This window comes from Heteronotia binoei, chromosome 5 (assembly GCF_032191835.1).
Source record: "Heteronotia binoei isolate CCM8104 ecotype False Entrance Well chromosome 5, APGP_CSIRO_Hbin_v1, whole genome shotgun sequence".
In the NCBI taxonomy this organism is placed as follows: domain Eukaryota; kingdom Metazoa; phylum Chordata; class Lepidosauria; order Squamata; family Gekkonidae; genus Heteronotia; species Heteronotia binoei.
In genome coordinates, this window is record NC_083227.1 from 8,170,903 (window position 1) to 8,181,708 (window position 10,806).

The following is a 10,806-nucleotide window of genomic DNA, read 5'->3' on the forward strand; positions in this document are numbered from 1 at the left end:
AACCCCTTCCCCTGCGCATGCGTGCACAGCCAAGGAAGAAAAGCAAGAGCCCCTCCTCCTCTCCGACCTGCTCCCCCCCTTGCATTTCTTGCTGGGCCTCTCTAGCCAAAGGCTTTCTGGCGTTAACCCTTTCGGTGCTGCAGAGGAACGCAACCTGTGCCTTCCTGTCCTCTCCGGGAGGAGCCAGGCGGCCATCTGCAGTGCTGCTCCATGGGGCTGCTCGGGAGTAACTCCGCACGGGGCTGCATGCCCGGAGGATCCAGGGAAAGGAGGCTGGAGCAGAATCCCAGCAGCTCCTTGGAATAAAGAGCGCAGAAGAACTGGGGTGGGGAGAGGAGGAAGGAAGCGGTGTTCTGTGCCTCCCCAGTGCGGTGGGAGATGGGGGGGGGGGGACCTGGGAAGGCGGGGTTTGGGGGCAGGAGGGGATCGACAGGGCTCTGGTGCTGCCCTTTCCTTTTCTGTAGGCGGACTGACCTCTGCAGTCTGGAGATGCCCTGTTGTTAGAGCAGGTCTCCAGGCCCTCCCTGGAGGTTGGCAACCCGGTCCCAATCGAGGCACAAATCCCACGGCAGCCCCCCCCCCCCCCACACACACCGCCTTTCCAAACCTCCCTGGGCCCTCCCGGGTGGGTCTCCAGCCCAGGCCCTGCGAGAAGCGCACCCCCAGCGGTGCCCAAATGCTGCAAGGAAGCGCCAGCAAAGGGGAGGGGGGACCCCAATCCCACCCCCACCCTCCAAAACTGGACTGGGCTTCCTTTGCTCTCCAAGCAAAGAAGGTGGAATCCCAAATCTCCCCCTCTCCTCTGCCACTGGTGACCTCTCCTTACTTGCCTGCGGCTTCCTGGGGGTTGCGGTGGGAAGGATCTTGTGGCTTTTCTGTGCTTCAGCCTTCTTTCACTCACTCACTCTTCCTTCCTTCCTTCCTTCCTTCCTTCCTTCCTTCCTTCCTTCCTTCCTTCCTTCCTTCCTTCCTTCCTTCCTTCCTTCCTTCCTTCCTTCCTTCCGGAGTTTTTGCATTTTTATGTGCCTGTGTGCTTGTGTCTTTTGCAAGAGTTGCGTGTTTCCGTTTCTTGGGTGGAAGAAAATATTCTGTCGTCTCATAGGCGCAATTTAGGAGTTCTGTTTTTTTTTACCATTCTCTTCTCGTTTTGAATTGTTGCTTTAACCGCTTAGGTCTTGCCTAGGGTTGCCAAGTCCAATTCAAGAAACGTCTGGGGACTTTGGGGGGTGGAGCCAGGAGACATTGGGGGTGGAGCCAGCAGCAAGGTTGGGACAGGCATAATTGAACTCCAAAGGGAGTTCTGGCCATCGCATTTCAAGGGACCGCAAGACAGGGGCACCTTCTTCTGGGGCTCATAGAATTGGACCCCCCCAGGTCCAATCCTTTTGAAACTTGGAGGGTGTTTTGAGGAGAGGCTCTGGATGCTATGCTGAAAATTTGGTGCTTCTACCTCAAAAAACAACTCCCCCTCCCCAGCCACGAATCAATTCTCCATTATACCCTATGGAAATTGGTCTCCATAGAGAGTAATGGAGTCCCCAGCAGACATCTCCCCCTCCCCGCTTTCTGATGACCCTGAAGCAGGGGGTAGAGGCCTCCAAACTGGGGGATCCGCTTCCCCCACCTGGGGATTGTCAACCCTAGCCTTACCAACTGTTTTAATCCATTCTCAGCTATACTTGTTGCCAGTTGTTTAATGCGACTTGGCTCTAACTAGCCCTTGCTGACTACTAACCCTCCCCCCACCCTCTTTCTACCTAGGTGTAAAGCTGGAGGAAGTTTCGTTCACAGTGCCTGAAGAAGCGTGCGTGCACACAGACGATGGTACCCAGAATCAACTCTTGTTTCTCTCAGAGGGGCTCCTGGACTCAGACTTTCCCCTTCAATTATTGTTTGCCTGTATTTTCTTTATGATTAGCAGTTTCAACAGTTGTGTGTAAAAGTGAAAAACACGAAGAGCACATCTGGGGGGGGGGCTAACCCAGGGAGCATAGGGGGGGAGGAATTGCTATGAGCATCTTCCTCAGGACTTGGCGGGGGCGGGGGGGTAGACCCAAATTTCTGGGGAGGGGAGAAGGGGCTGAGCCTGGTCCAGGCCCACACGGTTAGTAGTCTGTATTTGTTTAAATTTGAATTTATTTATGCTTCCAAAGGCCATCAACAATTAATGATGTTGGTTTAAAAATATATAATTTTATTCACTCATCATAGTCTGACTCTCAAAGAAAGGGGACCTTCTGGGAGGAACGAAGGCATGAACCCCTTCACGGCGACAATTTGTGGAAATGCTGACTCTGCTCACGACCTGGGTTCGATCCTGGTGGAAGCTGGGTTTTCAGATAACTGGCGCGAGGTTGACTCAGCCTTCCATCCTTCCGAGGTTGGGAAAATGAGTCCCCAGCTTGCTGGGGGGAAAGCATAGATGACTAGGGAAGGCAATGGCAAACCACCCCGTAAAAAGTCTGCCGTGAAAACATTGTGAAAGCAACGCCACCCCAGAATCGGAAATGACTGGTGCTTGCACAGGGGACTTTTCCTTTTCCTTCATGTATGAACGGAAATACTCCCCCCCCCCCCACGATTTCCCACCACTTAGCCTGACTGTGTGACTGCACCAAGGTCACACAGCGTGTTTTGTGGCTATTTAAACTCTGCTCTCCCCAATCTTAGACAAACACTTTTAACAACACCACCACTTACATACTGGATACACACTAGGAAATCTCCAAATGCCTCTCAGAATCCACAGTAAATTCTGGCATCTCAGATATCCTGACCTGAAATTGTAAGAGGCTTTGTTTGAAAGAAGTACAATCCAGGACAACAGAATCGCCTCACTTGCCATATTTCATGAACCAGCTTTATCTACCACTCCACTATCATACATCCACACAGAAACAATAGCTGAAAAGGCTATTCCCAGATATTCAGTTTCTTCTTCTCTAAAGCTGCCTTGTGGTGCAGAGTGGTCAGCTGCAGTCCAAGCTCTGCTCATGACCTGAGTTTGATCCCGGCGGAAGCTGGGTTCAGGTAGTCAGCTAGAGGTTGACTCAGCCTTCCATCCTTCCAAGGTCAGTAAAATGAGTACCCAGCTTGCTGGAGGTAAAGTGTAGATCAGTGGTGGTGGACAGTAGCTCTCCAGATGTTTTTGCCTACAACTCCCATCAGCCCCAGCCATTGGCCATGCTGGCTGGGGCTGATGGGAGTTGTAGGCAAAAAACATCTGGAGAGCCACTGTTCCCCACCCCTGCACTAGATGTTTTATAAAAAGGTAAAGGTAGTCCCCTGTGCAAGCACCAGTCGTTTCCAACTCTGGGGTAACGTCGCATCACGACATTCTCATGGCAGACTTTTTACAGGGTGCTTTGCATTGCCTTCCCCAGATGTTTTGGGGGCTGGAAAAAGTTTCCTATGAGGAAAGACAGAACGGTGTGGGACTACTCCGTTTAGAAAACAGACAATTAAGGGCAGTCCTGATGGCGGTTTACAAAATTATGCACGGGGTGCAGACAGTCGACAAAGATATTTCCCCCCCTCTCTCAAGCTACTAGAATTTGTGGGCATCCAGTGAACCTGACGGGCTGTAGACTGAGGCTGGGCAAAAGGAAATACTCCTTTAAACAGTCAGTGGTTAAAATGTGGAATTTGGTGCCAGAGGATGTAGTGATGGCCGCAGCCACAGCAAGCTTTAAAGGGGGACTACAAAGGTTCATGGAGGAGAAGTCTAATAACGTCTACTAGACAGCGTGATCAAAGGGGATCTTCATGTTCAGAAACTGTCAACTGTTTATTTATTTATTTATTTCGATTTATATCCTGCCCTACGCCACCGGAGCGGGCTCAGGGCGCCTATATAGCCCTGTTATATAGTCTCCTATATAAAATCCAGTTCCTGCCCAGAACCTGGTAGGCCTCTCTTGCAGCACTCTGGGAGGCAGGCCTCCACGACCTCCTGTCTCTCTAGGAAGGGGGAGGAGGAAGAGAATAGGCCCAAAGCCTGCCTAGAGTTAAATAGACTCCTCCAGCCAACTCCCAGTGAAAGACCAGCCAAAATGGCGTTTCTCCACAGCAGCTACTAGACGGCGTGATCAAAGGGAATCTTCATATTCAGAAACTCGACCTGGGAGTGCCGGGAGGCAGTGTCGAAGGAATACCTCAGAAGAAGTCACCTCAACTGCGAGATGACTGCTGTGCATGGCCAGCCTTTCTCCTTCATGGAGGACGGAGCTTTCCACCGGCTGCTGAAACCCCTGGCTCCTTGGCCCTCCATCCCCTCGCAAAAGGACCCGCCAAGCACCACTCCAATGGCAATGATCAAGGCTCTCCCCTGTACTTCAAGGCACCTTACGATAATAGTTAAAACATTTCCGGTGGAAACCGAAAATACAGTATCTCTCCCCCTCTCTCCTTTAAGAGATACCTGAAATCTAACCCCCCTTAAAAGCCCTGGTAAACCAGCAGGCCTTGCAGCCCCTCCTGAAGATCTCTGAGCAGGGAGCCAAATCCACAGAGGAAGAGCCACGATGGAAAAGACCGAGGCCCTGAGAAGTGGCAAACTGGCTATGCGTGCCAAAACATCAGCATTTTGATTATTGTGAGACTGCTTCTGAGCCCTTCTATGATTCTGGGGTGTTGATTCAGCTATCCACATTTAAAGGGACTGTCCCTTTTGATGCCTGCCTTCTCCAAACCATGCGACTCCAGGGTGAGTGAACCGTGCCTTCAGAGTTCATTTGCCATGGAACTGCACAGCTTGGAGAAGGAAGGGATTTAGAGGGATGGTCCCTTGAAGTGTCTCTCCGCACCCCTCTGTGGGGAAAAATGGAGGAGGAAGGCACCTTCTTCTTTACTTCCTCTGAGTAATAGGAAGCAGAGAGTGAGTATAAATGGGCAGTCTTCGCAGTGGAGGACGGTAAGCAGTGGGGTGCCGCTGGGCTCGGTACTGGGTCCCATGCTCTTTAACTTGTTCATAAATGATTTAGAGTTGGGAGTGAGCAGTGAAGTGGCCAAGTTTGCGGATAACACTAAATTGTTCAGGGTGGTGAGAACCAGAGAGGATTGTGAGGAACTCCAAAGGGATCTGTTGAGGCTGGGTGAGTGGGCGTCAACGTGGCAGATGCAGTTCAATGTGGCCAAGTGCAAAGTAATGCACATTGGGGCCAAGAATCCCAGCTACAAATACAAGTTGATGGGGTGTGAACTGGCAGAGACTGACCAAGGGAGAGATCTTGGGGTCGTGGTAGATAACTCACTGAAAATGTCAAGACAGTGTGCGTTTGCAATAAAAAAGGCCAATGCCATGCTGGGAATTATTAGGAAGGGAATTGAAAACAAATCAGCCAGTATCATACTGCCCCTGAATAAATCGATGGTGCGGTCTCATTTGGAGTACTGTGTGCAGTTCTGGTCGCCACACCTCAAAAAGGATATTATAGCATTGGAGAAAGTCCAGAAAAGGGCAACTAGAATAATTAGAGGGCTGGAACACTTTCCCTATGAAGAAAGGTTGAAACGCTTAGGTCTCTTTAGTTTGGAGAAACGTCGACTGCGGGGTGACATGATAGAGGTTTACAAGATAATGCATGGGATGGAGAAAATAGAGAAAGAAGTACTTTTCTCCCTTTCTCACAATACAAGAACTCGTGGGCATTCAATGAAATTGCTGAGCAGCCAGATTAAAACGGATAAAAGTAAGTACTTCTTCACCCAAAGGGTGATTAACATGTGGAATTCACTGCCACAAGAGATGGCGGCGGCCACAAGCATAGACAGCTTCAAGAGGGGTTTAGATAAAAATATGGAGCAGAGGTCCATCAGTGGCTATTAGCCACAGTGTGTATATATATATAAAAAAAATTTGCCACTGTGTGACACAGAGTGTTGGACTGGATGGGCCATTGGCCTGATCTAACATGGCTTCTCTTATGTTCTTAACTCTGCTGCCAGGGGTTGCTCTCCTCCCAGGCTGCCCCGGGCTGTTCAGCCAGCTCAGTAAAAGAGGGCTGCAGCTGGGTCCCCCCCCCCTCATCCTCCCCCTCCTAGAAGGACCGTAAAACTCAATGGGTGTGGGGGTGTGTGAGAGATCAGGGTCTTCTTCAAACAGACCATTTAGCGTGTCTGAAGACCCCCTGGAGAGAAAACCTGGTGGGACCGCCTGGCCCTTCCTTGCATGTCCAGGGAAACACTGAAAGCCACTGTGGGGTCAGGCAGGCCACAGTGTAGCACTGGTGTGGGGTAGTCAGGGGGCTGAAGGTGAAGGACCCCCCATCCTGGACTATCCCTGCCAAGGGACCACAGGCTGGAGGAAGGGGGGGTTCTCCTCCTGTAGGGTCTCTGCTAGGCTGGCCAACCTCCCAGTGGGGCCTGGAGTTCTCTCCAGATTACAATTCGTCCCCAAACTGCAGAGCCCGGCTCCTCTGTAGAAGAAGAAGATATTGGATTTGTATCCCGCCCTCCACTCCGAAGAGTCTCAGAGTGGCTAACCATCTCCTTTATCTTCCTCCCCCACAACAGACACCCTGTGAGGTGGGTGGGGCTGAGAGGGCTCTCACAGCAGCTGCCCTTTCAAGGACAACCTCTGCCAGAGCTATGGCTGACCTAAGGCCATGCTAGCAGGTGCAAATGGAGGAGTGAGGAATCAAACTCGGTTCTCTCAGATAAGAGTCCGCACACTTAACCACTACACCAAACTGGCTCTTGAAGACGGCTGCTTGGTGGTGGATAGAGAAGGCGGAGAAAGGACTTTCCTCGCTTACTCACAATAGAAGAACTTGTGGACACTCTATGAAATTGCTGAGGAGTCGGGTTAGAACGGATCAAAGGAAGTACTTCTTCACCCAAAGGGTGATTAACACATGGAATTCACTGCCACAGGAGGTGGCGGCGGCTACAAGCATAGACAGCTTCAAGAGGGGATTGGATCAACATCTGGAGCAGAGGTCCATCAGTGGCTATTAGCCACAGCATATTGTTGGAACACTCTGTCTGGGGCAGTGGTGCTCTGTAGTCTGGGTGCTTTGGGGTGCCGCAGTGGGAGGGCTTCTACTGTTCTGGCCCCACTGGTCGGTCTCCTGATGGCACCTGGTTTTTTGGCCACTGTGTGACACGGAGTGTTGGACTGGATGGGCCATTGGCCTGATCCAACATGGCTTCTCTTATGTGACTCAGAGTGTTGGACTGGATGGGCCACTGGCCTGATCCAACATGGCTTCTCTTATGTCCTTAAGGTAGACCAGTCCTAGGGAGTGTTGAAGTTCAAACTTAGACCTTCCACCAGGCAGTTCTCAAACTTCAATTCACAGCCGCCCTCCGCCTATTCTTCTTAGGGCCCTTCTGAAGACCTCCTCCCTCTACTAGGGTTGCCAACTCCAGGTTGGGGAACACCTGGAGACCGACGGGGCGGGGGGGGGGAGGGACAGGGTCAACATGGCTGACCAAGAGAGAGATCTTGGGGTAACGGTAGATAACTCACTGAAAATGTCAAGACTGTGCGATTGCAATAAAAAAGACCAACACCATGCTGGGAATTATTAGGAAGGGGATTGAAAACAAATCAGCCAGTATCATAATGCATCTGTATAAATCGATGGTGCGGTCTCATTTGGAATGCTGTGTGCAGTTCTGGTCGCCGCACCTCAAAAAGGATATTACAGCATTGGAAAAAGTCCAGAAAAGGGCAACTAAAATGATTAAAGGGTTGGAGCACTTTCCCTATGAAGAAAGGTTAAAACGCTTGGGGCTTTTTAGCTTGGAGAAACGTCGGCTGCGGGGTGACATGAGAGAGGTTTACAAGATAATGCATGGGATGGAGAAGGTAGAGAAAGAAGTACTTTTCTCACAATACAAGAACTCGTGGGCATTCGATGAAATTACTGAGCAGTTGGGTTAAATCGGATAAAAGGAAGTCCTTCTTCACCCAAAGGGTGATTAACATGTGGAATTCACTGCCACAGGAGGGTGGCAGCTACAAGCATAGCCAGCTTTATCCAATCCCCTCTTTTTTATTTTTTGCATTCTGATGTGCCTGTGTGTTGGTGTCCTTTGCAAGAGTTGTGCGTTTACAGTTTCTCGGGTGGAAAAAGAATCTTCTTGTTGTCTCAGAGGCACAATTCAGTTGCTTAATGTGACTGGACTCTTAAGGAGCCCTTGCTGGGAACGAACCTCCCACCCCCGTCTTTTCTGCTCCCTGTAAAGCTTGAAGAAGTTCTGTTTCACTGAACCTGAAGAGGTGTGCTGGATTAGACCCAGAATCAACTCTTGTTGCTCTCAGAGGGACCACTGGACTCAGACTCTTCCCAAAAAGTATTCTTTGGTTGTATTTCCCCCCTATGATCAGCGGTTTCAACAGCTGCAAGTAAAAGTCAAAAATAGGAAGAGCAATGTGAGGGGAGAGGGTTTAATCCAGGGGCACTACCATGAGCTTCATCCTCAGAGGTGGGGGGCTGAGGGGAGCATAGACCACATTTTCTTGGGAGGGGGGAAGGGGCTGAACCTGGTCCAGGCCCACAGGGTTAGTAATTTGTATTTGTTTAAATTAGAAATTATTTATACTTCCAAAGGCTATCCACAATTTATAATGTGGTTTAAAAATATATAATTTTATTCACTCGTCATAGTCTGACTCTCAAAAGAAAGAGGGCCTTCTTGGAAGAAAGATGTTGTGAACTGCTTCACTGCGACAAGCTGTGGAAATCATGTATGAAAGGAAATACTCCCGCCCCCCTTTTCTTCCCACAACGTAGCCTGAGTGTGTGACTGGACCAAGGTCACCTAGCGTGCTTTGTGGCTAAGTGGAGATTTAAACTCTGACTGTTCCCTGGAAGGTCAGATGCTGAAGCTCAAAGACTTTGGCCACCCAATGAGAAGGGAGCCCTCACTGAAGAAGACCCTGATGCTGGGAAAGACAGAAGGCAAAAGAAGGGGACGGCAAGAGAGGAGATGGCTGGGCAGTGCTCCTGATGTAACCAACATGAATCTGAGTGGACTTTGGAGGATGGTGGAAGACAGGAGGGCCTGGCGTGACTTGGTCCATGGGGTCGCAAAGAGTTGGACTCGACTGTGTGACTGAACAACACAATTCCCTAATCTTAGACAAACCCTCTTAACAACCAATGCTTCCTCTCAGCTCAATTAGTGTGGCAATCCTGCTTCAGAACTCACTTCCATGGAGAAGGAAGGGGTTTAGAGGGACGGTCCCTTCGAGTGCCTTCCCCAACCCCCTTCACTGAGAAGAATGGAGGAAGAGGGCACCTTCTCCTTTAGCTTCCATGAATAGATCCCCCTGGTCCAATCTTTCGTAAATTTAGGGCGGGAGGGTTGAAAAGAGGCACAATCTTCAGCAGAGCAAATTTAGTGCCAGTACCTTAAAAACCAACACCTCCCTCAGAGCGCCAGATAGCCCTGGATCAATTTTGCATCGTACCTGAAGGGGCCACTGAATCTACTGAGTTCTTGGGTTAGGGAACACAACCTGTTTCTTTCAGCCCAGGTTAATCCTACTGCCAGAATGCTTTCGGCTTCAAAGTGGGAAGACCTCAAAAAGCTCACAGCAGGCTGAACTACGAAGGGATTAAGGTTGAGAAATGCCTCTCTAGAACTGCTTCTCAGATAAAAATGTTTGTGAATTAAGGATGCCGGCTGGTTACACTATATTAACTCCAGCAGCAGAGAGGCTGTAGATGTCTGTTACCCTCAAATTGTCTGTGCCCTCATAGGCTCTGGGAAAGGAACAGTTTTTGCCAGATTTGAAGATGTCAGAGATAGATTGGCAGATACCCTGAAGTAGCAAGTTTCACTGAGAAGGGGGACCACTAAAAACAGCCTCCCTACTTGGTGTAACCACATTCTCAGCCTTTCAGAACCAACAACACCAGGTCCTTTGAAGGAACTCATCAGAAACAGCTTTAAGAAAGTTTCACCCTTTTATGGATTCTCTGAGGAACACGAGAGCTAGATTTGTGCCTCAGGCTCTTCCCACATGCAGAGCATTGAGAAGGTCCCTATCTTGGGTGGACTCTTCGATTCTAGAAGAGAGAATACCTGATTTTCAGACCGGGAGATCCCACTGCCCATCCTTGTTTTCTTCTCTGGGATCTTTTTTGGATTTTGAACATGGCTAATGCTCTTTCCAATCTGAGCACTTATAACAGTTATTTGTCAGGCAGCTTACAATAACATCTTTATAAATGATTTGCATGAAGGAATAGAGGGAATGCTTATTAAATTTGCCAAAGATACTAAAGTGGGAGGGGTTGCAAATACAGTAGAAGCCAGAAACAGGATACAGGATGACCTTGACAAGCTGGAAAACTGGGCAAAAACCAATAAAATATATTTTAACAGGAATAAATGTAAAGTTCTGCATTTCGGTAGGAAAAATCCCATGCATAGGATGGGGGAGGCTTGTCTTAGCATGTGCAAAAAGGATCTAGGGGTCTTAGTGGATCACACGCTGCACATGAGTCAACGGTATGATGCTGTGTCTAAAAAGGCAAATACAATTTTGGGCTGTATCAACAGAAGTATAGTGTCCAGATCACATGATGTGATAGTATCGCTTTACTCTGCTCTGGTAAGACCTCACCTGTAGTATTATGTTCAGCTTTAGGCACATTTTAAGAAGGATATAGACAAGCTGGAACGGGTCCAAAGGAGGGCGATGTAGATGGTGAGGGGTCTGGAGATCAAGGTTGAAGGAGCTGGGGATGTTTAGCCTGGAGAGGAGGCGGCTGAGAGGTGATAGGATCACCATCTTCAAGTACTTGAAGGGCTGTCATATAGAGGAGGGTGTTGAATTGTTTTCTGTGG